The sequence below is a fragment of the Anolis carolinensis genome, chromosome X (genome assembly GCF_035594765.1).
Source record: "Anolis carolinensis isolate JA03-04 chromosome X, rAnoCar3.1.pri, whole genome shotgun sequence".
In the NCBI taxonomy this organism is placed as follows: Eukaryota; Metazoa; Chordata; class Lepidosauria; order Squamata; family Dactyloidae; genus Anolis; species Anolis carolinensis.
Genome location: NC_085847.1, coordinates 2,985,445 through 2,992,471, shown reverse-complemented (window position 1 = coordinate 2,992,471; position 7,027 = coordinate 2,985,445). Strand labels below are relative to the sequence as shown.

General features: G+C 41.3%; 1 non-coding gene across 1 annotated transcript; it reads left to right on the top strand.

Moving 5' to 3' along the window:
- Window positions 1-6,055: 6,055 nt before the first annotated feature.
- mir454 (microRNA mir-454) lies at window positions 6,056-6,159 on the top strand. Its single transcript, NR_129973.1, has one exon. It is a non-coding gene; the product is annotated as a microRNA mir-454 (primary transcript).
- The last annotated feature ends 868 nt before the right edge of the window (window positions 6,160-7,027 follow it).

Genomic DNA, 7,027 nt, shown 5'->3' with positions numbered 1-7,027 from the left:
CATAATAATACTAATAATAATAGTGATACTTGTAAAGAAGTAACTGTGTACTCTCTCATTTCTCAAAAGCCGCCTTGAGTCCCCTCGGGGAGAAAGGCGGGGTAAAAGTGATGTAAATAAATGTAAATAAATAAAAGCAACGCCAACTTCTTAATTTTTAAAGAGTGGTACAAAACTTGTTCTCCCATCTACCTGTCTTCTCACACTGCACAAGATGGCACTGGACCATGCAGTGTTGCCCCTCCACATTTATTGAAATCACACTCTTGTAACTGTGACAATAATTACAAGTTAATAAGCTCACAAAGCGAACTCATTCTTTGTTAAGTTACAGCCATAATAACTTCGTTATGCATAATTTTTGCAAAAAAGGATTAATTTACAAGTACCGATGTACTTCCAGTGAAAGGATTAATCATTTTTAGATTAGTGCCTTTTTAAAAAGGCAGTTATTGCTATGTAGGAAAAAATGGCCATCATGAGATTTCATTCAAAGCAGGTGCTCTGGGTTTTTCTCCCAGACTTTGAACCCTACAGGTTTTTTGTGAGGAATTAAAAAAGGTAGTTGGGGGAGAAGTGTATGAACACAGCGACATGTTGGGATATAATTGTAATAAGTAAACTGACTCTAATCTGTTTGAATCTGATGAAGTAGGGTATAGCCCAGTGTAGACTCTTCTCAGTTGCCCTTTAGCCACAAGATCAGATAGCCTTACATGGGTCCTAGGTAAGGAACTTTTGGTGCCCAAGATATTTTGGGCAGCACAAAACCATCTCAAGAGTTTGAAAATGCTTCTTTGGAGGATTACAGGTGCCACCATCCTTTGCTATTCTGGATGGAGGTGATAGAAATTGCTGGGGCCTAAAGTGATCAACCAAGTAATCTTGAGGATGTGTCCCAAACATGTAGAATGGAGTAGTATCTGTGCTTCCCTTTGGTCTCATACCTGAGGGCAGCAGAGGCAAAATTGATCTCTTTGGATTACATTTTGAAGCTCTTGAGATGGTTTCATGCTGCCTTTGGAAACCTTTCCAGAGCACAGGTTCCCCATTTGCCGGGTTGACTCTGCAGAGAGGCCACAGATAATGGATGGAGCAAGGCCAGACCCTGGGGATCGGAGCATGCTGCCCTGCTTTCCACTCCCTCGGCACCATCTTTGTACAGGTTACGAGAGAATTGCCTAGCATTTGGGGAGCTTCACATCATGTGGGTGTGCATGTGATCTGCTTGTGCAACAGGGCTACATACCTGTGGGTTTTCCCATTACCATTTTGTTGCTTAACAGTTAGGCTTCAGAGGGTGCACACAAGTCAATGCTGGCATGGTCCATGCAGACAAAGTCATGAGGTGCAGGGCGAGGGAGAGAGGGAAAGATTGGAGGATTTGTTTTAAACCAGGTATGAGCTGCTTTAGTCGTTTTGCCATTCATTTTAAGTGGCTGGGAGGGTGACAGGAGCTGCCGATGTTGAAAAAAGGTGTAATTGAAGCATATTGTGCAAAATAATGCCGGAGAAGGAAGGTGAAATGGGGAAGGGCTTTCTGGAAGGGGACCCCCCCCCCCTTTGTAAGGAGTGAAGAAGCAAGGGAGCCTACCCAGAGCAAGGAGTGATTCATGCATGATTCACATGGGTGGGTGCAATCTGCTTTGGAAGGCCGTCTGTTTGGGAGATGTAGGAATCCTTGCCGAACGCATCTGAGCAGGTTGGCTCTTGCAGGGTCGAAAGAATCCCTGCTTTCGTGGTAGGATTTGTACCAGCTTGCTAGATAGCTCCAGAAGCCAAGATAGGAATGCAAACAATGCGGTGCATGCCTTACAAAAGAGATTTTTTTGGAAAAGCAAAAAGGGTGGTGGGAGGGGGGAGGAGGCAATGCTTATAACATTAATTGAAAAATAATATAAAGGGGGTTTGGATTAGATTGTTCCCAGTGGTCTGGTATTTGCTAGAATATCGTAATTTGGGCCTGGCTTTTGTAGCTTTTTGCCTGAAACATATCCTACCTTTCATTCCACAGAAAACACTACCTTTCTTTGTCACAGATAAGATTAAGAATGATGAAAAACCTGTGGTGATTTCCTGTTGGATTTGAACAACCTTGAATATTCAACTCTGTATCAAGAGTATTTGAAACTAGTTTTATTGGAACTTACAGCTGCAAACTTCCAATTAATTGGCTAGATGACTCTTTTAAAAGCTTTGGAAAAGCTATCTCAATTGATTGGGCAGCAGATCTATTTTATTTTTAAATAATTTCATCTCATTATTTCTGATATAAGTACAGTAGAGTCTCACTTATCCAAGCCTCGCTAATCCAAGTTTCTGGATTATCCAAGCCATTTTTGTAGTCAACATTTTCAATATATTGTGATATTTTGGTGCTAAATTCGTAAATACAGTAATTACAGCATAACATTACTGCGTGTTGAACTGCTTTTTCTGTCAAATTTGTTGTAAAACATGATGTTTTGGTGCTTAATTTGTAAAATCATAACCTAATTTGATGATTAATAGGCTTTTCCTTAATCCCTCCTTATTATCCAAGATATCCGCTTATCCAAGCTTCTGCCAGCCTGTTTAGCTTGGATAAGTGAGACTCTACTTTATATCATTGCAGAGAAACGAGGTTCTCAGAATATTGAAAATGCACAACTCAGTTTGTGAAGGAATTGAGTAATATTTGTCATTTGAAATATCGAGCAAATGAAGATCACAAATACAGCTGTAAAGGCTCAAAAACAAACCACATATAAACTAATTTATTATTTCTGATGTGTCCTTTTTCTTTATTACAAAATGATAAGACATCTTTTAAGATGGCCTGTCCTGAAAGATCAGCCCATCTTTGTCCTTAAAGATATCTTTGTTTTTTCATTTTACTTATTAAAGTGACCCATCAGATATAACAAGACAACATCTCCAAGAAAACTCTTCAGGTTTTCAGACATGGTATATTTCTTATACTGACAATTTAATGGCAGTTCAGTGTTTAACACACAACTTGGTGCTTCAGAATTAATGTTGCACTGAAGTTCTTTTAAACTCTGAATGCCTGTTTTCATGTATTATACCAGTGTGGTGTTGTCTCAGGACCATTTTGTCCATGCGTTTTGTTACTTTTAAAAAAGCATTTATCGAAATTTCAAAGACATGTTTTCCAAGGTAACACTTAACAACAGGCTAAATGTACTGCTCCGCTGCCCCTTTCATTATAGAAACACTATAGAAGGAATGCATCTGACAAAAGTGGATCCAGTCGACAAAAGCTTGTGCTGCAGACCCTTCTGTCTTGGTCTCAAAGGTACTACAAGATCCCTTTGTCTAGTGAGAAATGCATGGACAGGACTAGAATCTGAGACATTTCGGCTTCCATTTATGCCAGCCTTTCTCAAGAGCATCAAGGCTCAGTGTTCCTTGAGTAGAAGCAGGAGGGAAGAATAGCTGTTGGCCATAACAACCAGGGATATTGATCCCAAATAGAGTTGTCCTAGGATTTACATGTCTCAAATGCATGAGTCAATGTTGCAATGCATTTCCTCCATTTTGCCAATACATAACACAAGATTTGGATATTGATACAGACCAAACGTGCATCAACACCATAGGATTCACAGTCTGATACCACTTTTAATGCCATATCTCAATGCCAGGAGCTCTGGGAGATGTAGTTTGACAGGGTCTTGAGCCTTCTCTGCTAAATGATGCTAGTGCCTCACCCAACTACAGCTGCCAGGATCCCATAGCATTAAGCCATGGCAGTTAAAGTGGTGTCAAACTGGATTAATTCTACAAGGATTGCATTTGAAAAAAAACTGTCTTGTGTAGGCGTGAAGGTACTTTTTTCAACTTTATATTGCCCCCTTCCCCATGTTGTTTGCACCAATTCCCTTTCTAGGAAAGTGGGTATAGGGAGAAAAGTGATTAGAAATGAGGGGGAAATGGAAAATTTGTGCAACAAATCTTAGTATAAACCACAATGTCCTGTGATGTACGCGTGTAGAATTATGCTGCAGTGTGTTTAGAATGAGATACCCTTGGAATCCCACCCTCCCTTTCACTCTCTTCTCCTCCTTAAGCAGCTTGGCTTTCCAACTGGTCTGGGTGACATTTAGTTTCTATTAAAAGTGATCAGAGCACCGAAGAGGAAGAAGGCGAGGCTTCTAAACATATCTCTAGACGCGGAGCCTGGGGAGGGGAAAATAAATAACTTTGCTGGGAATACAGTGTGTAAAGTGTTTGTTTTAAAACAAGTGGCAATGATATCCCGTGGAAATGATTTCTAATGGAGGGAGGGTGGAAACAGCATCTATTGGTGGAATATTTGATGTACTTGACTCGCATCCGGAGACGCAGGTTTGGTAAGCACGGCTCTAGCTACAGTAACGTTGGCTCTTCAGGGTTTCAGACAGACTTGCTGAACCTTTATAGGGATTGAGCAATTGCCTAGAGTCTTTGCTAGTCTGTTGGCTAGACAATACTACTGTAAGGTGGATTTGTAAATAGTTAAGCGACCGAACCCAAAGGGTGCTCACCAATGGATGTCATAAGGAAGAGGGAGCAAGCGGGAAAAGGTTATGCTGCTTTTTCGCTGTGCCACAGACCTTTATGGGACTGTTAGCACACCACTGCCCTACAAATACATGGCACATGCTGGGGCTTTGCATTTGGTTTTGGTTGGCTGATAGGTAGCTGGTGAGGAGGGCTAGGTAGTGCAAAAGCAATCAGTTATGCCCAATAGTTGTGCAGCAAATCCATCTTCAAAGACTTGGGAGGTTAACGTGTTTTGTTGACATGTTATTGTTAATGTGTTTTGAGTTCTAAATCCAGCCTACGGCGACCCTATTGTAGGCTTCTCTTGGCAAGATCCATTAAGGAGATTTTTGTCCTGGGGCTGAGAGTGTGTGACTTGCCAAAGGTCACCCAGTGGGCTTCCATGGCTGAGCAAGGATTCAAACGGTGGTCTTAACTACTACTCAAACTGCTGCACCATACTGCTCTCTTGAATTACCTATAGTTTGGGGCAAGTCGCAGACTCTCAGCTTTAGAGGGAGGCAAAGGAAAACCACATCTGAACAAGAAAACCCCATGATACAGTCACCTTAAGTCAGACAATGCAATGAGTTAGGGAAGTATTTCCTTATTTCTCTGCCCACCTCATCCTGTATTTCTGGAAATTCATAGTCTTTGCTGGGTTGTGTGTATGTGCATTTGTTTTACGTTTCATTCCCAAGCATTTAATAGTCCAACGATTTCTAAACCATGTTTGATAATCATTTACTAGTAATTTAATTCCCAACCCATTTACATCTACATATGCAGGGAATTCCCTGAGTAACCAGAAGCCATTTTCCTTGTTTAGATCGGCCCTGATTTGCTTCCAAACCAATAGGCATTTAGCCAGCCAAATGTGCTGTTTGAGGGGCTGGTGTTTTTCTTTGAAGGGAAATGAAGAGGCGCTCCCTTCAATTTGGGCTCAGATATGTTCCCGGATGTATAACACTTTGAGGTATTTTTACCCATGACAGTAACAGCACTTTTCATAGCTACTTGTGGGCCTTGCCTGCCTGCATGGATCCTATGTGTTAGCTGGAAGAAAGAAAAGTAATATTGGATCTAGCTAATACAAGCTTTGTCATTGGCTTAGGAAGGTAAAGGATTTTGAAGGGCTCTTGCAATACTATGTGTAAAAATACCTCTGTACAGCCGTGCATCTCTCTATATAAAAATCCAAGTATGTCTGGCTGGCTGTACCACAAAGGCTTTTGCTAGGTGAAGTGGCCCTCTGTGATGTCACTGAACGGAACGGAGGAAAGAAAGAGTCATGTTGCCATGGAGAAATAGTGAGGTAGGCCTTCTCAGAGCTGGAGAAGGGAGAAAGTAGGCAGCCAATGGGAGTGGTTGAAAGAATAAAGGAGTGTCCTTAGCCACCAGTCTGACTTGAGGCTGGCACCATGGGCTGCTGATGGCTTTCATTTTGTTTTATTTATTTTATGTTATTTATAAAGCTTACAGAAATGCCACGAAACTTCTCAAGGCTCCTGATGCCGGAGGTCCCACCCCCTGTGAGAACTCTGAGGATAAGACCCTATCAATATTGCCTCTGCTTCTGTGCTGGATTCAAGTAGTGCAATATTGCTTATAGGGTCTTTTCTTTGGGGAGGCGCTCTTCGTGGGAAGAAAAAAACAAAACGACCCTAGAACAAACCAAACAAACAGCACTACCAGGTAGCGCAGGCTGGTTGCATTAGGAAAGTACTCTTGTGTTCTTTGTCAGAAACTGATGTGAGAACAGATTTAGCGATCAATAGTGCCATCTTTTAATTAACTAATCAGGTTTGGAATTCACCCAGAGTCCTAATAGATGGCTTTGTTTTCACTTTTAAAATCAACAGTGTCATCTGTAACCAGTGCTTAATATCTTTTTTTAAAAGTATTACTGAGCTCAAAAGGACTTAACACAACATGGTGAATGCTTTGGAATGCAGACTTGGGGTACCAAAAGTCCAGCCATCTGTCTGTCATGTCTGTCTGTCACTTCTATCAGTCTAGTTCTTTATTTAATTTGTATCCCAACTATATCCCAGTACAGGCTGAAGTTGCTTCACAATATGAGTTTAAGTACAGTCTACTGAGAAGGTTGATTTCTTGAGTTCAGCATTGTTTACTTCCTGGTAAGGAAAGCGGGCTGGAGAATGTCCGTCAAACTGTTTTACTTGCATCCTAGAACCAATTTCATCTGTTAAGTAAATTGCATTTTACCCATTCAAATACCCAGAATTTCTAACAGTTCTGTAATCTCTTTTCCTTTAAAAAAAACCCCCTATAAATGCAAAACATCTGTGGTGGGCATCCTCAGCCAGTCTCTTGCGGGTCGGTGGAAGGGGTTTGCTGAATGTAAGGAAATGAGAGCTGTATCTGATCAATGAACCTTTCTCTCCCTCTCCTTCCCCAATCCCCCGCCCGAGCTCAGGACTAAGGTATGTGAGAAAACAGTGGGAGTGAAGGGTGTTAAATCCCTTATTTTTTTCCT